This window comes from Scyliorhinus torazame, chromosome 4 (genome assembly GCF_047496885.1).
Source record: "Scyliorhinus torazame isolate Kashiwa2021f chromosome 4, sScyTor2.1, whole genome shotgun sequence".
NCBI lineage: Eukaryota > Metazoa > Chordata > Chondrichthyes > Carcharhiniformes > Scyliorhinidae > Scyliorhinus > Scyliorhinus torazame.
Window position 1 is genome coordinate 289,076,533 of NC_092710.1, and position 24,405 is coordinate 289,100,937.

General features: G+C 44.7%; 1 protein-coding gene and 1 long non-coding RNA gene across 8 annotated transcripts in view; one reads left to right on the top strand and one right to left on the bottom strand.

Annotated features, from left to right (window-relative positions):
- LOC140410986 (uncharacterized) overlaps window positions 1-22,124 on the bottom strand; it is a 75,519-nt gene extending 53,395 nt beyond the window's left edge. Inside the window, exon 1 of one of the 3 annotated variants that reach the window (XR_011940779.1) lies at window positions 21,708-22,124. This is a non-coding gene — a long non-coding RNA (uncharacterized lncRNA). Of the gene's footprint in view, window positions 1-19,619; window positions 19,758-21,707 lie in introns of those variants that run through there. The other 2 variants (XR_011940778.1, XR_011940780.1) reach the window with 2 other exon arrangements.
- LOC140410983 (protein lin-28 homolog B-like) overlaps window positions 20,697-24,405 on the top strand; it is a 441,051-nt gene continuing 437,342 nt past the window's right edge. For 2 of the 5 annotated variants that reach the window (XM_072499863.1, XM_072499868.1), the window contains exon 1: window positions 20,697-20,837. The gene's annotated coding sequence lies outside the window, so the exon portion shown is untranslated. Of the gene's footprint in view, window positions 20,838-20,939; window positions 21,162-21,435; window positions 21,709-24,405 lie in introns of those variants that run through there. The other 3 variants (XM_072499859.1, XM_072499866.1, XM_072499862.1) reach the window with 3 other exon arrangements.

Below are 24,405 nucleotides of genomic sequence, written 5' to 3' on the forward strand. Positions count from 1 at the left end.
ACTGAATGCTTTAATAAGCTAGATGTTTCCCCCAGCAGCTCAGGTACAGAATGAAGGCTGCTGGGGCGGCACTGGTTCTTATACTCCACCTAGCAGGGCGGAGCTATCATACATTCTAACAAATAGAAAGCATAGTTTCCACCAATGGTGCTTTAGCCTATCATAGAATTTACAGTGCAGAAGGAGGCCATTCAGCCCATCGAGTCTGCACCGGCTCTTGGAAAGAGGACACTACCCAAGGTCCACAACGCCACCCTATCCCCATAACCCCACCCAACACGAAGGACAATTTTGGACACGAAGGGCAATTTATCATGGCCAATCCACCTAACCTGCACATCTTTGGACTGTGGGAGGAAACCGGAGCACCCGGAGGAAACCCACGCACACACGGGGAGGATGTGCAGACTCCGCACAGACAGTGACCCAAGCCGGAATCTAACCTGGGACCCTGGAGCTGTGAAGCAATTGTGCTATCCACAATGCTACCAATACCTATAATACCACATTCACCCCCAGTTAAAAGAGTCCGGCGGGGGTGGTGGCCTGAAACAACAAAACATGTCAACATGGTATAATTAGTTATGGAGGTACCGTAATACCTCCGTACAGTGTTTAGTAACTATTTACAAGTTTGGTAGCTATGTACATTCTGTTTTTATATTTACAGATTACAGTTAAAATGAAGCAACCAGTCGATCGGGGGCCCTGGTCGACCTCTGTGATCGTCGGAGCTTCGGTGGTGACTCCGGTGGAGGCTCGGGCGTCTGTGACTCCGGGTGCATGGCTTCGATCTCCATGGGAGCTTCGGCTACCCTAGACGGCGCTGCTGGGGAAAACGGTTGACCTGGGAAGGGAGCGCCTGCGGGGGGGAGTCGGTGGGTGGGGGGGCCTTGACGGGGCTGGCGGAACGACCGATCCTCCTGTAAGGTGCTGTGGTGGAGGGGAGGGTGGGACTGGTGGCTGGGATGTACATGGGGGTTCCGGCGGGCACAAGATCCCGTAGGGAGATCGTATCTTGTCGGCCGTCGGGGTACGCCACGTAGGCGTACTGGGGGTTAGCATGAAGCAGGTGGACCCTCTCGACCAACGGGTCAGACTTGTGCGCCCGCACGTGTTTTCGGAGCAGGATGGGTCCGGGTGCTGCCAGCCAGGTCGGGAGCGAGGTCCCAGAGGAGGATTTCCTGGGGAAAGACAAGGAGGCGTTCGTGAGGTGTCTGATTGGTGGTTGTACAAAGCAGTGACTGGATGGAGTGGAGGGCATCCGGGAGGACTTCTTGCCAGCGGGAGACTGGGAGGTTCCTGGATGGTGGGGCCAGTAGGACGATCTTCTAGACCGTTCTGTTCTCCCTCTCTACCTGTCCGTTACCCCGGGGGTTGTAACTGGTCGTCCTGCTAGAGGCGATGCCATTGCTGAGCAGGAATTGACGCAGTTCATCGCTCATAAAGGAGGAGCCCCGATCACTGTGTATGTAAGCGGGGAACCCGAAGAGTGCAAAGATGCCATGGAGGGCCTTGATGACGGTGGTTGCGGTCATGTCTGGGCAGGGGATGGCGAATGGGAACCGGGAGTACTCGTCAATCATGCTCAGGAAGTAAGTGTTGCGGTCGGTGGAGGGGAGGGGTCCTTTGAAGTCCATGCTGAGGCGTTCAAAGGGACGGGAAGCCTTTATCAGGTGCGCTTTCTCTGGTCGGTAGAAGTGCGGTTTGCACTCCGCGCAGATTTGGCAGTCCCTGGTGGCTGTCCTGACCTCCTCGATGGAGTAGGGCAGGTTGCGGGTCTTGACAAAATGGAAAAAGCGAGTGACCCCCGGTTGGCAGAGGTCCTCGTGGAGGGCTCGGAGGCGGTCCACTTGTGCGGTGGCACATGTGCCGCGGGGCAGGGCGTCAGGAGGCTTGTTCAGCTTCCCGGGACGATAAAAGATCTCGTAGTTGTAGGTGGAGAGTTCAATCCTCCACCGCAAGATCTTGTCGTTTTTTTTAATCTTGCCCCGCTGTGCATTATCAAACATGAAAGCAACCGACCATTGGTCCGTGAGGAGAGTGAATCTCCTGCCGGCCAGGTAATGCCTCCAATGTCGCACAGCTTCTACTATGGCCTGGGCCTCCTTTTCGACTGAGGAGTAGCGGATTTTCGAAGCATGGAGGGTACGAGAGAAGAAGGTCACGGGTCTGCCCGCTTGGTTGAGGGTGGCCGCCAGAGCTATGTCAGACGCATCGGTCTCGACCTGGAAGGGAAGGGACTCGTCGATGGCGTGCATCATAGCCTTTGCAACGTCTGCTTTGATGCGGCTGAAGGCCTGGCGGGCCTCTATCGACAGGGGAAAAGCTGTGAATTGGATCAGGGGGACGGGCTTTGTCCGCGTAGTTGGGGACCCACTGGGCGTAGCAGCTAAAAAACCATAGGCAACGTTTCAGGGCCTTGGAGCAGTGAGGGAGGGGGAACTCCATAAGGGGGCGCATGCGGTCAGGGTCGGGGCCTATAACTCCATTTTGCACTACGTAGCCGAGGATGGCTAGGCGGTCGGTGCTAAACACGCATTTATCCTTGTTGTATGTAAGGTTAAGGATTTTAGCGGTCTGGAGAAATTTTCGGAGGTTGGTGTCGTGGTCCTGCTGGTCATGGCCGCAGATGGTGACATTATCGAGATACGGGAATGTTGCCCGTAAACCGTACCGGTCAACCATTCGGTCCATCTCGCGCTGGAAGACCGAGACCCCGTTGGTGACACCGAAAGGAATCCTTAAGAAACGATAGAGCCGCCCATCTGCCTCGAAGGCAGTGTATTTGCGGTCACTAGTACAGATGAGGAGCTGGTAGTGGGCGGACTTGAGATCCACCGTGGAGAAGACCTTATAATGCGCGATCCTGTTTACCAGGTCGGATATGCGGGGGAGAGGGTACGCGTCCAGCTGCGTAAACCTGTTGATGGTCTGACTGTAGTCGATGACCATCCTGTGCTTCTCCCCGGTCTTCACCACCACTACTTGAGCTCTCCAGGGACTGTTACTGGCTTCAATGACCCCTTCCCTCAGTAGCCTTTGGACCTCTGACCTGATGAAGGTCCGGTCCTGGGCACTGTAGCATCTGCTCCTGGTGGCGACGGATTTACAATCCGGGGTGAGGTTCGCAAACAGGGAAGGCGGGTCGACCTTCAGGGTCACGAGGCCGCAGACAGTAAGGGGGGGGGAAATAGGGCCGCCGAATTTGAAGGTCAGACTTTGAAGGTTACACTGGAAGTCTAAACCCAGGAGTGTAGCCGCGCAGAGGTGGGGAAGGACCTAGAGACGGAAATTATTGAACTCCCTTCCCTGGACTGTGAGGTTGGCTACACAAAATCCCTTTATCTCCACTGAGTGTGAACCGGAAGCCAGGGAGATTTTTTGATTAATGGGGTGGAAGAAGAGAGAACAGCGCCTTACCGTGTCAGGGTGTATGAAGCTCTCCGTGCACCCAGAGTCGATTAGGCAGGATGTCTCGTGCCCGTTGATGAATACGGTCGTCGTAGCAGTTGAGGGTGTTCGAGGCAGAGACTGATCCAGAGTCACAGAGGCTAATCGCAGCAGTTGAGAGTTCTCTTCGGGCAGTGCATGGTCAGCCGAGCTGGGGTCCTGGGGGTTCATCCAAGATGGCGGCTCCCATTGGTCGCACATGGCTGGGGGCGCACAAAATGGTGGCGCCCATCCCTCCCTGTCCGCGGAACAAGATAGCGGCACCCGGGGTCGGCACGTGGCCCTGGAATATGAAGATGGCGGCGACCACTGGCCGCACGGGGCCTGTGGAGAAGTTTGTGGTTGCGGTCCGCATTCGCCGCCGGAGACCGTGGCAACCGCACGGGCCTGGCTTACCCTCACGAAATGGCCCTTTTTGCCGCATCCCTTGCAGGTGGATGCGCGGGCCGGGCAGCGCTGGCGGGGGTGCTTGGCCTGCCCGCAAAAGTAGCAGCGGGGCCCCTCGGGGTTGCCAGGCTGCCTTGCAGCGCAGGCCTGTGGGGGAATGGGGGAAGTCTCGGGGTCGACCGCGGAGGGGTTCCACGCTGTCCAAGGGGCTGCCGTGCGGTCGGGAACCGACCAGGGAGCCTGCAAGGGCCCGTGCCGCCCTGAGACCCAGGGTGTCCTTTTCTAACAGACGCTGGCGGATTTGTGAAGATAGCATACCTGCCACGAAAGCGTCCCGGACTAAGTGTTCTGTGTGTTCGCTCACCGAAACTTGCAGGCAGCTGCAGCTTCTTCCCAACACCAGGAATGCACGGTAGAATTCCTCCAACGATTCCCCAGGGGTTTGTCGTCTTGTTGCAAGCAGGTGCCGGGCGTAGAACTGGTTTACCGGGCGAATATAGTGTCCTTTTAGCAGCTCTATTGCTGCATCGAAGTATTCCGCTTCCTCGATGAGGGTGTAAATCTCCGGGCTCAACCTTGAGTGCAGAACGTGCAGTTTCTGCTCTCCCGTCGGTGCGTTTTCGGCCATCCCGCGATACCCTTTAAAGCACGCCAGCCAGTGCTTAAAGATTGCCGCTGAGTTCGCCGCGTGGGGGTTAAGTTGCAGACACTCCGGCTTGATTCGGAGCTCCATCCTTTCTTCTTAAAATTCTAGCTTATTAAATTGATGCACGATCAATGACCACTAAAGCGAGGTTGTAGTCCAACTGAAGGCTTTCATAAGCTAGATGTTTCCCCCAGCAGCTCAGGTACAGAATGAAGGCTGCTGGGGCGGCACTGGTTATTATACCCCGCCTAGCAGGGCGGAGCTATCATACACTCTAACCAATAGAAAGCATACAGGTTCCACCAATGGTGCTTTAGCCTATCAGGTACCGTAATACCTATAATACTACACCCTCCCCTTCCCGAGGCCACATATACTGTGACTTGTCAGAGGGCCCTTCCCCCATCCACACATGAGACCTTCCAATACCTGACTTACCTGCTCCCATTTTATCGGATGTAGATGTCTCCCCTGACTGTGAGGATGGCAACTACTTCCCAATGCCAATCCTCCAGCCCCCCAAGACAAACCATTGCAGCACACTGACTACACTCCAGACAGTATGGTCTCAGCTCCTGTGAAATCTTCTTAATCAACACTTGGACAGTGTGGCCTCATCTCCAGGACAGTCTTCTGAATCATTCCCTGATGGTGTGGTCTCAGCCTCAGGGCTGTCTCACACTACTATCCTCTGTACCTTTGACCACCTCCTTCCACCCCTGCGTTCCAGTCTTCCCTCCTATTTTCCCCAGACACCTTGTGCTCCCCATCCTTTCAACTCTTCAGTCATGCCTCTGTCTTCCCCTTCTTGATGCCATTCCTTCCAGCGCAACAACCATGGTGCAGCTTCTGACAAGCACCTGGATGTAGAAGCACCACTGTGAAAGGTAAGCGAAAGAAACATCAATGTACATGGACATTATTGATGAAGTGAAGGTCGCCAGATGCACACCACGTGTAAACGATCATTGTGTTATCTGCCGGTGGGGCATTTAAATTTGGAGGGAGAATGTGATTCTGGTGCGTAGCTTTTTACTGAGCATTCATGAAACGCAACGTTATGTACATTGTTAAAGAGCAATTGGGCGGCACAGTAGCACAGTGGTTATCACTGTTGCTTCACAGCCACAGGTTCCCAGGTTCGATTCCCGGCTTGGGTCACTGTCTGTGCGGAGTCTGCACTTTCTCCCCATGTCTGCGTGGGTTTCCTCCAGGTGCTCCCACAGTCCAAAGATGTGCCGGTTAGGTGGATTGGCCACACCAAATTGCCCTTTGTGTCCAAATAGGTTAGGTGGGGTCACTGGGTTGCCGGGATGGGATGGAGGTGGGGGCTTGGGGAAGGTGCGCTTTACATGGGCCGGTGCAGACTAAATGGACCGAATGGCCTCCTTCCGCACTGTAAATTCTATGATTCTGTGAATCCATACATATTTAGCATTGGATTGGAGACAAAGATTTGAAGGTCAATGAAGATCTTTAACGATGATCTGGGCACATGAATCTGTTGACACACATTTATTTTAGAATAAGAGTAGCAATTCTCTTGTTTAGTGAGCTTAAACACTTGATATTTTTTATTTTGTCTAGTGTTGATTTGGTAACTATCCCTTTAGATCCAGCTATAATGAATATGCACTTTAACAGCCAGCCAAAGTCAGAAACGTCTTCAACCATTGTGACTCGTTGCTTCTCGGACTTTTGGCTAAGATCAAGTGTCAGATCAAGCCCAAGATGAGGTGCAATGCCTTTTCTGGTCAGCTTGGATTGTGTGTCTCTTGTGTGGAAACCATGAATTGGCTTCAATTTGAATTGGTTTTTGGAGCAAATAATGAGATGGATTAAGGGTTTGCCCTGTCCACTCTGCACATTGGCTTTGTAACTTTAAGGATGGAATAAAAATATTAAAAATAAACCATTGTGACACACCCGTAACTTACTGGCTCCCTGGCATAGCATTTGGAGGGTACACCAAAGATTCGCTGGGGAATCCGTCTCAAAGATTTCCATACAAGGGTTTACCCGGCAATTGTCTAGAAGGGCTAACTTCCCGCGGACAATTGGCCCCCACTGGGGACATCGGTGGAGCGATTTAAACCTCTAACTGCCGACTGTTCTGCCAGTCTTACACTCACAGTTACTCTAAGAGTTAGAAGGAAAACAAAGTACTTCTAACTTCAGAGTAGCTATTATAAAGATGCAGTCTGAGCCCCACATGAACCACCGCAACACTCAAATCCCATGGGACCCCACACCCCCGAATCCCAGGAGACTCCCAACACTCCATCCCCCGCACCCACACAGGATTCCAAACCGCATCCCCTCGGCCCAGCTCGGCATGACCGCACATCGACCAATCCCCTCCCCACACGAACTAAACCCCCCCCCCCCCCCAAACCAGCCTGACTCGCCGCCCAAACCCTCCTGATGTCCGACATATTCCCTCCATGTCTGACTCCCCCCTCGATGTCCAAACCCACCCAAGCCCCCCGTTGTCCAACACCTCGCCTGGCCATGTCCAACTACGCACCAACCCCAGCCCCCCCCCCCCCCCCCAGCTTGATGTCCTAAACCCCCCTCCCCCACCACCATGTGTGGACCCCCCCCCCCACTAATGCTAAGAGTTTGCATGGCAATTGCTCAGAATTGAGGGCTTCCTCTGGACAACTGCCCTGTGCTGGGTACCATCTGAAAATGCAATTTAAATTGCAAACTTGGATGGTTCTGGCAGTGTTGTAACATTTTGTGTTACCAGAAATGTTACTATTTCTGGTAACACAAATAGTTACCCAGAAAATGAGAAAAAGGTCTCCCCCATGGGACTCCCTTCCCCTCCACCTGACTAATGACCCGCCCCATGGCATTTCCCACCACATCCGGCCCATGGGATTCCCTGCTGGCACAGGAATACAGCGCCCACCTCCTCTCCCACCAACCATAGGCCCGTCCCACCTCACCCTTCTGCCAGATTTCAGTTTGGTAAAATGTAATTACTGGGAGGAGCCAAGTTATAAAGCATTTTATAGAAAATAAGTATTAATTGAGTTTTAAATAGAGATCTGAACAGAAGTCAAGGTCAATTAAAAGATATTTCTGTGGTTATACTCAGTTTCTTTCCAAGCTGTTCAGAAGAGTGTAATTAGAAGGTGAGCAAATACCAGAGAAGGTAAACAAGCTGAAGAAGCATCTGAAGAAATACAGCCAGAATTTCTGCATAATTCTGACAGGATTCAGACTTTTTGTTTAAAGATCTCTCTTTCTCAAAGAACATCTCTGTAAAGCAGATATTCTTGAGGACTAACTGTATTTAACAGTGGATTGAGAGCTGAGATAGGTTGCTTTGTTGTTTCAATGGGAACATAGCAGTTCAGGGTTACTCTAGTCACTGTATTAATTTGCATTGTTTACGGTGCAAGTGTAAGCTATTTTCTGGTGTGGTGTTAAAGATATTTTGATACTGCGTTAGTAATAAAGTTTGTTTCAATATACTTATCCTTATTTCTTTGTGAAATTGTTCCAGGAGTGAGGTGCCCTTTCCTCACAGTCTTACAAAATTAAAATTTTGCGGCTTCTGTCTCCAGTATCTTACCCACTGTTGGGGTCTGGTCTGGGATTGTAATACCTGCTCCTAGTTCCACAATTTATATGCTTCTGAACGTAGTGTTAGTCAGTTGCAAATAAAAAGAGAAATACTGGGTGAATTTAAAAAGTAATTTACAACAAATCAAGTTAGTTGTTAGATTTATTATTTTTTCTACCCGCATATTAACTTGGAAGGGTGTCCATTGAAAATATGAAGCTGTATATGTTGTGCTGCTCCTTTGCTAAAAAAATTACATTGAGCTCTCATGAAGACAAAATGTGTGTATCAGTTAAAGCAATTAACAGTTTGCTGTTCATTTCCTGCACACATTATTAAAAGTTTATCTAACTCCAAAGGCATGTATAAGCACTCTTAACGGGATGAGGATTTGGGAATCATCATTCAACAGAGAATTAATATCTTCAGGAATCATAGAACCATAAAGCTTTACAGCACAGGTAACCATCTGGCCTATCATGTCTATACTGAAGGCGCAAAATGAATTTGACTGGCTGGCACACTCTCCATCGCCTTGTACCTTTCTTTGTGATGTATATTCATCCAATTTCTTTTCTTAAAATATGTAATGGTCTCTGCTTTAATTAACCCCTGTGGCAAAGTATTTGATGTTCTAGAAATTTCTCCCAATGTCCCCTTCAATTTCAAGGTCAGCTCAAAATTACTGAGCCCGAGGGCAGCATGGTGGCACAGTGTTTAGCACTGCTGCCTCATGGCGCCGAGGACCGTGATTCGATCCCGGCCCCGGGTCACTGTTCGTGTGGAGTTTGCACATTACCCCCGTGTCTGTGTGGGTCTCACTCCCACAACCAAAAGATGTGCAGTGTAGGTGGATTGGCAATGCTTAATTGCCCTTTAATTGGGGAATAAAATCTTTCAATCTATGCCATTTAATGACTTCTGAGAAGCAGGAGACAATGGAAGAAATTGGCCAAAGAAAGGTTTAGGAGTCGATCGAACATATTGAATTGTAATCTCCCAGAACAGAACAAGAAATACTTTGCGAATGAGCTGTACAAGAGTCCTTAGAAGCAACATTGTCACAATTTTATTTCTATTTATTCCTAGATCGTATGTGCTGGCATTTATTGCCTATTTCTAATTGCCCTTGAGAAAATGTTGGTGAGCCACCTTCTTAAATCACTGCAGTACAAGTAATGTAGATAACAGCCAGAGTGCTGTGAGGGACCTCATCATAATAGTTTCATGTCAAATGAACTGCAATCATCAGGGGCCAGTTGTAATTTTCTTTTCACTTTTAAGTAGATCCCCATCAGTACACCAATTAAAAAAGATAAATAAAATATGTGGAACTATCAACTATAACACATGGCCATTAGACTATTTTATATTTAAACATTAATTATCAATAACATAATCAAATGCATGGATTTGGAATTAGTGAGCTTGAAAATTAGTGAATCAGATTAGTATGCACAATTGAAGCTCAAAGGAAATTAGTTAATTAAATTGTCTCTATTCATGTTAATTTTACTCCCTCACTTTCCCCAGGCTAGTTCTTTTGTTAGTGTTATTAACATGTACTGTTCAAATTAAAATACAATTAAGGGGAAAAAAATGATTGAAAATGGAACAAGGAAGCAGCAACATCCCCACCAGCTGCCCAAGTGCCATTAACTGCCTCGAGAAACATCACTCCAACTCGTGCTGAATAAACAGCATATCTTACGCACTGATTTCCACCTGCACAAATCACAGCTGTCTGCCAAGGATCAGTTGCAGCCCTGTACTTAAATAATGGAGGAGATTCTCTGGCCTCCCCGTAGCCAGTTTCTTAGCGGTGGGAGGCGGCTTGCTGCTGGCGGGCAGCATGTCACTGTCAATGGGATTTCCCATTGAATCCACCCTGTGCCACCAGGAAAATCATGGCGGGGGGTGCGCCATCAGTGGACCGGAAGATCGCGCCAGAGTGAATAACCGGAAAATCATGCCCAATGTTTGTCTTCGATGTACATCTGTATATAGGTCTGTATATGTTATCTCATGTGTAGAGTTGGCCATTCGATTGGATAAACATTTTTAAAAAAACAATACATAGAATGAAAATTATGTTAAAGTTTAAAATTAAGGGCTGGCTAATTCCAAAATATGAACATGAAATGGTCAAAGCATCTTTTCTGTATAATCATTTTCAAAATATACCTCAGAGAGAAAGACATTTTTGGTGCAATTTCACTGTCACTGACAAGTCCGAATCAATGGGCTGGATTCTCTGCCCCACTGCGCCACATTTCTGTTTCAGCACGCCGGCGGGGTGCTCCGTTATGCCGGCCGGTCAATGGGATTTGCCATTGTGGGGTAGCCCCACGCCGTCGGGAAACCCCCGAGCTGCCGGCAAAACGGAGCATCGCGCCCAATGTGCACACAGACCTCACCAGAAGTTAAGATTTAAGGACAGAGAGTGGGGTTACAGGGGACGAGGAGTGGGAAGAAATACAACTCTCACTATTTCAAATAAGGTTAGTTCAGTTTACTGTGTGAAGGACTACAACAAACCACGAGGACTTTGAAAACTAGATTTGACACGACACAGGATTTAGATTCAATATGGAGTCAAACCAAAGCAAGGTAGGCCTACCATTCGTTTTGTTAAAAACATTTTTATTCAAACAAGATTTCCATTGTTACAAAAACAACAACAAATCCCAACAATCCCAACCCCGCTTTATATCAGAAATGCACCCACCCAATCCCTCTCCCAACCCCCCTCACCCCCATAAAGAAAACAAAGAATTGGAAAAATTTTAAAAATGGTCTGACAGCATCTGTGGAAAGAAAAGGGAGGTAACGTTGAGAGTCTGGATGACTCTTTGTCGAAGCTTTTTAAAATAAATTTAGAGTGGCCAATTCGTTTTTTCCAAATAAGGGGCAATTTAGCATGGCCAATTGACCTCCCTGCACATCTTTTGCATTGTGGGGGTGAAACCCATGCAGACAGGAGAGAATATGAATCTTCACATACACAGTGACCCAAGGCCGGGATCAAACCCCGGTCCTCAGTGCCATGAGGCAGCAGTGCTAAGCACTGTGCCACCGTGCTGCCCAACTCTGTCAAAGCTGTTGTTAGCAAATTTATACTTGCGTTTGTCCTTTGTTCTCCTTGCTATTCAATACACTTGGGTAAAACCTTTGGATAAATAAAATGGTTGACGTATCTGAAATAGGCACAAACATGCCAATGGCTGGTCATCCAATCACCGTGGTCAAAGCCTAAAGAACAAGACCACTAGTCATTGTATGAAGTTTGGTTTGTGGAATTTAGAACACTTCTCAACAACAATGAGACCAGAGTGCAGAACATTCCTCATAGCCTGAACACTGGGCAAGTAGAACATCAACCTATCCGCCCTAAGCGAAACAATGCTTGCTAAAGAGTCTCAACTTAACGAGGTTGGTGCAGGGTTCACATTCAACTGGATTGGCAAGTCTAATTGACAAGTGTCAGGCAATGACCACCTCCTCCTACAAGAGAGAACCTAACCATCATCCTTTGACATTCAATGGTGTTGCCATTGCTGAATCACCCACAATCAACATCCTGGGGTTACAAACATCCTGGTGGTTACCAATGATCAGAAACTGAACTGGACTAGTCATACTAATACTGTGGCTACCAGGGCCTAGGAACCCGACAGCGAGTAACTCACCTCTTGACCCCCCCCCCCCCCCCCCTACCAAAGTCTGTCCACCATCAACAAGGCACAAGTCACGACAACTACCATCTAGAGGGAACCCCATCACCTGGAGTTTCCCCTCCAAATCACTCACCACTCTGACTTGGAACTATATCGCCGTTCCTTCACTGTCGTGGAGGCAAAATCCTGGAACTCCCTCCCTCACAGTTCTGTGGGTGTACCTACACCTCAGGAACTGCAGTGGTTCAAGGTGGCTGCTCACCACCACCTTCTGAAGGGCAACTAGGGATGGGCAATAAACGTTGACCTAACCAGCGATGCCTGCATCCGATAAATTAATTTTTAAAATGACCGGCCATGACAGTGAGGCATGAGTTTTGCCACTTGATCTGCACTGGTACACAAGCTTCCCACAGGGATCAGTGATCGACTTACGGTTCTTTGTTTAAGCCTTACCTCCAACCAGTATGCAACATGCTCATTAGCGCCTATGCTCCAACAATGACAGATATAGAGGAGGTCAAAGAAGCATTCTATGAATACCTCAGCAAGATAATTAGAGAAGTACCCCAACAGGTCAAACTTGATATTCTTGATGAATTCCATGCCCGGGTAAGAAAAACAGAGGGGAGTACAAAGAACCAGACATCTTATTCATGGAGTTATGGTTAGTGAACAAGCCTGATTTCAATCTTGCGGCTCACTGAGGTGAAGAAGGACCACTCATGCAGCCCCACTCACTAGCTTAGATTGCCCATCACTGCCATATAATCACTTACACAGCGCCTCAATCTGGAAGAGCTTGCTCTCGATCCATCTCAAGCAGAAGTCAAAGGCCATAGAGTTGGTTTCTATTATGGACAAGCTGTTGGGAGTTAATGGTATTCAAGCTTCAGTATTCAAGTTTGGAGAGACTCACTTGGTTCGGAAACTCATGCGCCTCTTCTGCTTAATCTGGGGAACTATTCCCCAAGACGATAAACGGTGTCTTGATATTTCATCTCTACAAATGTAAAGGGAGCAGGTGCGTTTGTAACAATCAGTGTGGAATATATAATAATAATAATAATAATAATAATAATCTTTATTGTCACAAGTAGGCTTTCATTAACACTGCAATGAAGTTACTGTGAAAGACCCTTACTCGTCTCATTCCGGCACCTGTTCGGGTACACAGAGGGAGAATTCAGTATGTCCAAATTACCTAACAGTACGTCTTTCGGGACTTGAGGAAACCGGAGCACCCGGAGGAAACCCACGCAGACACGGGGAGAACGTGCAGACTCTGCACAGACTGTGACCCAGGAATCGAACCTGGTGCTGGGAAGCAATAGTGCTAACCACTGTGCTACCATGCTGCCCAATATTGGAGGTCTTGTGGTGCAGTGGTAGCACCCCCACCAGAAGCTGAATCAGAAGCTCTGGGTCCAAGTCCAACACCAGGACTTGTTGGCCACTGCAGGAACGTTCAGAACACGGTGCAACAGGCTGATAATCAGCTTGGGAATCTTTCCACGATGTCACCACATTCCCCAAAGGGATAAAAAGTGTGCGTGAAGCTATACTAAACAAAATTGTGAAATATAATTTCTTTCAACAGCAGGAAGCTCCTTTCAAGGATTAATCTTAATCAGACTGTCACTCACGTCATTGACTCTTTGTACCCAGAATCACAATGTGGCTTCCGTACAGAACATGAAACTAGTAGGCATGATCTTTGCAGAATGTCAAATTCAAGAAAAGCACCCAAAACAGAATAATGCCTCTATAAATGGTGTTTATTGACCTGACCAAGTTGTTTCACACAGTATACCAGGGAGACTTGTGGAAGGATCTTTTCAAATATGGCTGCTCCAAAAAGATAATTAGTGTCATTCCCTCATTTAATGACGGCCAACATGATGTAAAGTGGTACATTATTGGATGCCTTTCCTGTCACACATGGCACCTAGCAAGGCGGTGTATTGGCACCAGCTTTGTTTGTCATATACATCTCAGCCATGCTCCACTATGCACTCAAAGATCTTGACACAGGAGTGCACATTCAATTCAATGGCAACCTCTTCACCTTGCACAAAGGTTACTGAATACCTACCTGCAGACAACTGCAATTGCATTGCACACATAGACCAGACCATTCAGTTGCTTATTAATCGCTAAGCCCTAGCCTCAGAATACTTTTGACCTGACAGTAAATCTGGAGAAGACAGAAATCTCATACCAACACATGACTGAATGCGTACTCCAAGGTCTCAAAGACACACTTAACAACAGGTCCCTCTGCTCAGCACAGTGGTTTTGCTATCTTGGGAGTATCCTCTCCAATAACATTGTGTTGGATGACAAAATAAACAACTGCCTGGCAAACACAAGCTCAGCATTTGGCAGGCTCGCTCGCAGACCTTGGAAAGAACATGGAGTTGTCACAGAACAGAGATCAAAATTTACCAGGCAGTGATTCCTACATCATTTCTTTTATGGGTGTGAGACTTGAACAGCATATCATCACATCAAACAATTCAAAAAATTCTATCTTGACGCCTGGGATCTATTTCCTGCATCAGGAGGCAGGACAATTCCCCAACTCCAAGTTTCCAGCAAAGTGTTGCATACCTGGCATCGAGAGCATGATCATCGGAGCTCAGCTTTGCTGGGCCCGTTATGTGGTTCACAAGAACAATTCCCATACAGGACGTTCCAAACTTAGATAATAAAGACAACCTGAAAGCCAATCTCAGAGCTTCAAGCTGGATCCCAGTCCCAAAACAATCACAGACAGGCTCAAATAGTGAAGCCTCTGTCCTCAAGCAATTTGACATTTGAGGAGAACAAAGTCAAGTGCATTGAGGACAAGCTGAAAGCCAATGCCTCCATCCCTCAAACACGGACTTCACACACAGTATTTGTGATCATCGAGACTTGGCCAGATATCATACACAATATCATACTAATCTGCCAGCTGTTTGTTTTTTAACAATCATTCATCAAAGCAATGGGATAATAGGCAAGTACAAAATTACTTCAGACATGTTCCTAATCCCATTCCCCTTCACGTAGACCTGCTTAAACATAACTCATTAGTACTCGCCTTTAATACCCTGATCAGATTTAACATTATTTCCCAAACTAGTCGATCACCACGACTATTTATTTTTATCCCAGATGTGTTGAGAGTTCTATCCCTTTCCCTAGCTGCAGCTAAAACTCTAATCCATGCCTGCATCATTTTCCAGACTAGACTATTCAAATGCCCTGCTTAAGAGCTCCACCCAATGTAAACTAGAACACACCCAGTACTTTTGCCACTCACAGCCTATCCCGCACTAAGGATCTATCCACTTCTATTTCTGCAATACTCCATTGTTCCCTGCTCAGAACTTCAATTTAAGAATCTTTGTTTTATAACCCTCCATGTCCTCCCTATGTGTTAGTACTAGCTATTAGTATATAATGTAGGAATAATACAGCAGCTTGCCTTTTACCTTCAACAAGTCTATTCTGCATCCAACTCGGCAAAGATACAAACTCCACAGCAACAGCTCCAGGTGTGCCCTTTTATATTTTTTCGGAGGTTGAGCCAACAACCATTACCTGTCTTTAACAATGTAACAATGACATTGACACTATGTTTCCAATCATCCTCCTCCCTTTGTCTTTCCCACCAGCCACCCACCCTTTGTCTTTGCCACACCTTCTGCTATTCAAGTTCTGATCTACCCGTCTCTTGCCGCTTTCCCCAACAATGCTTGACAAACATTCTGGTTCCCACCACTCAAATTACAGCCCGATCCTCGAACTGTCAGTCAACTAGATCTTTCTCCATCTTCAAATGTCCCTTTAAAATCTACCTCTTTAATAGAGCTTGTGGCCATCTCCAATCTGAACTCCAAATGTAAAACAATTGGAGAGGTTTTGTGTATTATAAGGTGCTAAAGATATGGACGTTTTTGTTGTTAACAAACTCTGCGATTGTAGAATGAAAATTACAACCTTGAACAATGAAATCCCTCAGCAAATAAAATGTTTGACAGTTTTCTTTATGATATATATGCTTTTTAATAATTTACTACAGACAGGGCTTCCTTTTCTTCACTCATTGTATTTCTCAGCTTAAATCACGATATACAGCATTGGTTTTTCAGTAGCTCTTGAAACATGCAGAGGTACAAAAAGCCTATTTCCAGTTTCAGGTTTTGCTGTTTCTTCACAAGCTAGTGAGCAATTACATCTTGAAAAAGGACAAACTGTGGTTCACTCTAAAATGCAGCCCTTCCCCCACAGAGCAAAGGTCACAGCGGCTATATGCCCTCCTACAACAAACAAATCAAAATTCAAAGTAGTCTTCTGCATCCTTTCCTGCTTTCTTCCTTGACAGCAGGATTTGCAATTACTTCTGCTTTAGTGATATGGTGAGCATCGAGAGCTGATTTCTCTAGTTAATAGGCAAATGGCACAAAATGTAACCAATCAACAAACAAAAGATTCAATATAACAGTGCATAATCAAGAACCAAATCAACCTTCCAGCGACAAATAAAACAATTTGGCCAAGTGTTTGTAATTAATATTTAGATTGGCTTTTTTTTAAAGAAATTGTTATTGATAATATTATTACTTTACTGTGATATTTTTATGAAAAGTTTGATTGTTCCTAAGTGTATCATGCAATAAGTGACACCGGTCATGATTAAATGAGTGTGACAGTGCAAAGTACTTTAATCAAAACAAAGGATCCATTTTGTCATGAGCATTTGGGAAAAGTGGAAAATTTGAGAATGTTGTTAAGGTTCGATTTAGAAAGACCTCATTCACATTTTTCATTATCATTTTTTTTCCGAATGTCAGAAACGGTCTGTTACAGTTATTTCCTCAAATACTCTTGTCCATGCTGCCTTGGTGGCTCAACGACTCAAGCCAGTGGCTTGCTTATCAAAATTAGGCAGGAAGGTACCAGGTTTGATCACCAGCCTGTTCTGAGTTAGCTGATTCAGTTGGGGAGATCTTAGAGTACTACAATTGGCTTCAATGCCAACTAGGTGAAAGACAGATTGGCCAGGGTTCCCATTATTGATTGTTATCCATCAACCCCTCCTGTTTGTGTAGATGTGAAAAGAAAGCCATATTGGGTGCATTTATAATGTCATTATATACAGGCAGATTACGAACCTCAGGCTATTATGACCTGCATTCAATCTTATTTTTCTGTAACATATTCATTTGAAAACATCTTTGAATGTCTCTGCAGTTTTGAAAGCCTAATGTGTGTATAGGATACTTGGAAAAAGGCTTCATCACTGCATGACAGATTTAGAAAATCTGCAATAAAAATTAATTTGGAATACTGGGTGAATACTGCATTCTTAAATAAAAATAAAACATTATTTTGGAAAATACCATTTAAAATACAATTTAAGACACTGAAATTTTGCAATGTGAAATTTGTTGCAGTGATGTCAGACAGTTTGCAATGCAAACATAATAATAATAATAATAATAATAATAATAATAGCTTATTGTCACAAGTAGGCTTCAATGAAGTTACTGTGAAAAGCCCCTCATCATCAATTGAATGTTAATTCATCAAATCATGGGATCCCTGCAGTGCAGAAGGAGGCCATTCAGCCCATCAAGTCAGCACCGACCATTCAAATAGCCAGGCCCACTCCCCCATCCCATCCCTGTAACCCTGTGCATTAATCATGACCAATCCATCTAACCTGCACATCATTGGACACCAAGGGACAATTTAGCACAGCCAGGCCACCTAATCGGCACATTTGGACTGTGGGAGGAAACTGGAGCACACAGAGGAAACCCACTAGTTCAACACCCTTCCTTGTATTTTTTTTAAAATCACAACAAACTTGTATACAAAACCAGGTTGAAAGAATTTTCACCCGAATTGGCAAAATATCATTTATTTCTATGTTTTCTGTTTTTCCCTAAAGTTGTCAGTGGAGCTCGGTTTTAGCGGTTTTGTAAATTCAGGTAACTTTCCCAGCTGATTTTTCTCTCATTACCAGAATCTAACACTCCAACATTTTCAGGCACGCCATCTAGTATTCTAGCTAAGGATTTCCAAACGTCACTTCCAGATGATAACCAAAATTAAATGTCAGCCAAGACTGATGCTCGAATTGTGATGTTCAGCATGTGAATCCAGCAGCGTTCACAATTAATGCACTGATTTATAAATCTGCAGCTGGTAAAGTTAATGCATGACTGAGGCCAGATTCAATTCCCAATCTGCGATATGTTCGCCAATCGCCAGGGAGAGAAAGGATGCTAAATATTGCACCAGCACCCATCAGCTGGAGGCAGGGGAAATCAACTCGCTATCCAACGACCTTGAGTGGAATGTGCATCCTTGTGGATGAGGACAAGATTGGACCCGAGTATAATTATCTCCATGCCCAACCACCCTCCCCCCCCCACCCCCCCAACATCCCCCTTGCTTGGATAAGCTTACCAACACACTAGCTAACCCAATGCAGGGTGAGGTATTAGGGTCGGAGAGAAATAGACATCAGTGGAAATAAACCCTTGATATATTACATCCAGGAGGACAACATTCAAAGTGGATTAAAATTTTAAATGAGGGAATATGATATTGTTTATTACTTGAATACAAGATATTATGCCAGTCTATGATTCTAGCTTATCAAGGAGCTTGCTTAACTCAGCAAAATGAATACTCAGGGACCTCCTTCAGCAACAAAGTTTGCACTCCTATAATAAATTTTTGAATTCCTATGGGCAGTCTCATAATTATTTTGGTAACAAGAATCTTGCTTTAATATTCAGGAAAAATTATTGTTGGAGATTGCAGTTTTAATTACTGGGTCATGCCAAGTTCACAAATTTTTGAGATTAAATTAATGTTGATTTTCACTTCCTTGAAAGGCAATGAAAATCATTTGACAGAATCCATTGAATATGAATTGGAAAGTTAGGATTTCACTGTTACTCTATATAAATTCAATGTAATATGTTATACTAGACACTCTTGGAATGTTCTATATAGAATCATAGAATCCCTACAGTGCAGAAGGAGACCGTTCGGCCCATCAGGTCTGCACCGACCCCCTGAAACAGCACCCTAGCTCCGCTCTATCCCTGCAACCCCACTTAACCTGCACAATCCCGGACATTAAGGGGCAATTTAACATGGCCAATCCACCTAACCTGCACATCTTTGGATTGTGGGAGGAAACCGGAGCACCCGGGGGAAACCCAGGCAAACACAGGGAGAATGTGCAAACTCCACACAGTCAGCCAAGGCTGGAATTGAACTCTGGTCCCTGGCGCTGTGAGGCAACAATGCTAACCACTCTGCTGTGTCGTCCATACAGATTTTGTTAATAGTGATAGATGAAGAACTTCAGATGAGCAAATACATCTGTGTGACTATGTACACTAGAAGCTAATGCACAAAACAATCCAATGGAATATAGGTCTTTATCTTTAATTACAAATTACTTTTTGTTTTATATACCACCCTGAATCTACATTTCGAAGCTAATTTCTCAAATGTTGTGGACCATCCAACCTGATGGTCAGTAAACAAAATTTTAAAAAGGACACCGTTGAATTGTGACTTATTTTTGCTGTTTTGTTAGCAGTTCACTGAAATGGAAATAGTTCACTGTGGTTGTCAAATAAAACTCTATATTTAGATTTTAAGTATTAATTTTGATTCTTTTGTGACATTGTTGAAAATTAGGAGCTAAATAATTTTCTAAGCTACAGCTGGACAGTATTTTACAAGCAAGTCTCTTTTCATGCAGCTATGAGATACAAGGGCAATGTCGTATAAGAAACCAACTAAAATGTTAACATTAATGAGAAGAAACAGTTTGCATTTCATGAAAGATTTCAACCTGCATTCTTCCTTATTTGTTCAGCTTAATCTTTTTCACCTGTGTAGCACCATCGATCACACACGAGGCGAGACGTAAAGAACTTCAATTGAGGCTTTATTGAGTAGACTTGTTCCGACTCATTCCCCAGCAGCTCAGTCACAGAATGCAGCTGCGGGGATTAAACCCAGGTTCTTATACCCCGCCTATCTGGGTGGAGCCCAGTAGGCGGCGGATCCAATCGGGATCCAGCAACTGTCCTCCAATGGCTCCTCGGCATTCATGGTGTACCGTATTACCCTTAATACATACCACCACAACCTGCTTTTCAAAGACATTAACTCCAAAGCTTTGCACTTCCCATTATTTTGCTACAACTTTAACCTATGTGTTGCCATCGATCATATATCTTCTATGTATTCTACCTTATTTACTTTTTACTCCAAGGAAATCACATTGGTCTTCACAGTCCTGTACTTCATATTACTTCTGTCTGAAACTTAATACTTCAAAACTATATAAACAAAAAAAAAGTTCACTTTGACTGACAACTTTCCCAATACCAACAGTTGCCACAGATGTTGGGTACCACATAGCCTCATCTGTGCTCATTTTGATTATGCACAGCATCACTATTTTCCATTGTAAGATGCCTATTCTCATATGCATTCATACAGTATATAAATTACATTCAGCTTGACATCGAAGATGTTATGTTATTGGGTTTTGATCATTTTTATTAAACACTCCCAGTTGCAGAGTTTATTTTGCAAAGCCATGGCATGATCCCAGAAAAGTAACGGGAAATAAACAACATTTTTAATATAATATATACGTAGAATTAGCTGCTACAAAGCGATAGTGAACTATCAATACTAAACTGGAGGGGCACAGTGAGCCCAATTTTGGAAGGCTTAAAAAGAAATGCGGTTTGGAAACAAAAAAAGTTTTGCATTTGGTAAGGCACAAAGTATCTGGGCAGTGTTGAATTGCACAAACACACAAGCAGCAGTGGGAAAGCCCCTGTCGAGCTGCATATGACGTGAAAGGCAAGTTGAATGAAGTGTGTGAGCAGAGTTGGGAATTCCCCTTCGGGCTGCACGGCTTTTTTTTTTGCACATTGTGGGGTGTCTCGGCAAAAGTTTCATCCTGAACATTGCCCCTTTTTTGAACGTGGCTCTGTCGCTTCAACAGTAAAGAACATTCGGGCAGGAAGTGAAATAAAATGACGTACGTAAGGTAAGGGAATGAAATGTGTGACCCTCCAGTTTTACTGGGAGCTCGAACGCCGATCTCGCCCAACCCGTTTGCTCGGACGCGAGAAGCGCTAAATTGTTTAAGCCAAATAAAGCCTCACTCTTCCCTCCCCCGGACAAAGCGCTCACTGTTGCAGCGTCTGACTATCCAGAATTGGAGGAGATTAATGTTCTTCCGGGTTCATTCCTTTCGCTGTGTGTATACATATATATTTTTTCTCTATCTCTCTCTCATGACTGAAAGAGACAGCAACATTTTTTTTAAATCGAGGAAAATTGGACGCGTCCTGGAATTTCACGTCTTCAGGTAAACTGAACCTGAAAAGAAATAAGACGGTGTCCCACGAAAGTAGTTTGTGGAATATTGCAAGTTAGCACGTGAAAGTTAGGTGCTTGGCCAAAGGGGAGGGGTGGAAAAGTTCGCAGGTCCTGCCCCCCACCCCGGGGTTGGCGGATGCGGGCTCGAGCTGCTCCTGCCTTCCCCACTCCCTGAAGGTGTGTTGTGCGCGAGCCCCGGGCTCAATGATTGCTGTCACCTGGCCGGGCTGCCAGCGAGAGGGGGAGTCGCGCGGACCCGGAGTAGATCCGGACCCCTCCCGGGGGCGGGCGGGGGTTGCTGGGCTTAATCTGGGATGCTGCTGGGTTTAATCTGGGATGCTGCTGCTTTTGAAGCGACATTACTTTTAAAAAGGCAACCCCGTTAGCTGCCATTCTACAAATCCCTTCACTCCCCCTCCCCCCTTTCTCAGCATAATGCAGGACTAAGTTGGGCATGGAGACCATGCGCAGGAAGATGCATATTGTACACTATCTTAAAACGTTATGTTGCTTATGACTTTTTTTCTTTACTCACGGTAAGATGCTCCGATTGGAACAGCGGCGTGATGCTAATGACGAGAGAGAGTACATTTAAAAAAAAATCAATTGAAATGTTGAGTGTGGCAACACGAGCCGGCTTGGCCCTTATTCGTTCGGTTATTTTGTTTTTAAGTCGTCGGTGAACTTTGCTGTTGTAACGTGGTCTGAGAGAGTAAACGATTTCCTTCCGCTCGATTTTTAAGTGGACCAGGGAATAGAAAGTCGCCATTTTGATTCGTTGTCATTGGCAGTTTTACACATCCGAGGTACTTAAAAAAAATAATAAAGCAAGCATTTCGAGGGCATCTGTTTCCTGGATGGTTCATGGTCTTTTTTCATGGCTTTCTATCTGTACACCGATCTGAACTGATGCATGAGCCTTTTAGACATAAGTTGTACTGGCAGAAATCATGTGTGTCTCTGCTTTCGTTGTAAAAAAAAACACATTGGAATTTGTGGACTATTTGGGGTGGGGGGTTTGGGCAGTAAATCGTAACGTTTTGCATCGAGTACAATTCTCTTTCCTCCTATTTCGAAGAGTTTGCTTCCTCGATAGGATTGAATTGTTCGAAGTGAGGTCTTACAAAATACGTTTTAACTTCAGTTTTTAAAAAAACACTGAGGCGAGCATTTGTTTCCCAATTTAAAAACACGCAAAAAGCACAGTGAAAGTGTTATATTAATATTGTTCATTGTAACTGTATACTGGTTATCACCTCCTGGCTGAGTTCTCCAAAACTGTCTCACAATAGATTTTCAATTTAAACGTTTTATCATTTTTTTAAACATGAAAACTCTTGTTTTAGCCCTTCCCATGCTTTCGAAAATAGTATTTAATGCCACAGGTCAATTAAGTGTGGTTTGCAATCTGAAGCCATGGACCACCAGTCTTGCACTTGGGTTCTTTGTCTACATGGCTATAATGACTGCAAAATAATTCTATGTGAAGTGCTTTGAGTCATTTAGATATGTAATGTGCTGACATTAATTCAAGCATCTTATTCATCCAAAATATAAAGCCTGTATATAATACATCAGGCCTATAGAATAACATATTAGGGACCATTTAAATTCAAATATATGGGATTCAAAAATTAGAAATTCAGTTCATATGTCCTTTAACTCCAATCTGTAACTGTTTTGGTGGTGGAGAGGGGAATGAAAATGTCATACTGCAGCTTTGACTCTTGATCTTTCAATTCACAATCTGTAATGCTTCTGTAGTATTGCAATCTTCCTTTTAAAAATGCAGCCTATATTTCTGTTAACACAACATATGTAAATTATGATCGCTGCACATGACTTAATTGATTGTATTTAATTGTTTGAATTTAATTCATGTCAGCGCAAATTGTGATCTCTTCTATCAAACGTTTTTGTGGGCTTTAGATATCATATGTGGCATTTAAAATCTGAACCAAATCGTAGCTAATACTGTCTTTGTGGCATGGGTTGAGCATTAAATATTTGTTGCATTCATGCTTAATCCAGCCTTGCTGGACTGGCCAAAGTGACAGTGTTTACAATTGTATTTGTTTTCTGCTTTGTTCGTTACTAATTGAATTGCTTAAAATTTAAGAATTAGACTACTCCTGAACAAGAAATTTTAACATAATAGCCATATTCTCCACTTCCTACGTACTTGCTAGTTGTATAGTTTTGGCTGAAATGGTATTTTGACATGTCAGACAATTTGAAATGGGTTGGAAAAACAAGAATTGAGAGAATGATTTGAGGTTTCTTAAGGTCCATTTATAGAAATATACTAATTGGCCTAAATGTTTTTGAGAGAACATCATAGAGCAGACTATTAATATATTTCTTAAAGTAATTTTCAACAAAATAGCTATAAATTGAAAGATGCATTTTGCTCTGTATTTGAAGATGCAAAATATGGTAGATGACATTGCCGCTCTAGTCGATTATCTTGTAAATACCGGACTCCAATATCATTGATGCTGGAAATGTTGATACTAGATATGTTGACTGAATTTGAAAACATTAAGTTGACAAATTGTTTTGCCAATAAAATGCATTTTCAAAGAAAAGAATGTGAACAATGTGATATAGGGGGTTTTTTATGGATGCAAACTATTTTGAAAATGTACAGTGATGGGCAGGGGGAAATAAGAGGGTGTTTTTTATTTTTTGAATACATTTAGAGTACCCAATTATTTTTTTCCAATTAAGGGGCAGTTTAGTGTGGCCAATCCACCTACCCTGCACATTATTGTGGGGGTGAAACCCACGCAAACACATGGAGAATGTGCAAACACCACCCAGAGACCCGGGGCTGGGATCAAACCCAGGTCCCCAGTGCCATGGGCAGCAGTGCTAACCGCTGTGCCACTGTTCCACCCATAAAGGGTGTTATTGACAGCTTGAGATTGACATCCAAAGCGTGCGCAAAATTATATTAATGTTCGCTATGTCAGACTTTTCTTTTTAAGTTTGTATTGAATAAAAATCGAAGTCCATAATTTGTATGCCACATGGTGTGCAAATTCAGAGGTGTAAAAACGTTGTATATCAATCTCACTTTAAATGGATGACATAGTGGCATGGTGGTCCAGTCTGCTGCCTCATGCCGCCGTGGTCCCAGGTTCGATCCCAGCCCCGGGTCACTGTCCATGTGGAGTTTGCCTCTTCTCCTCGTGTCTGCATGGGTCCCACCCCAACAACCCAAAAAGATG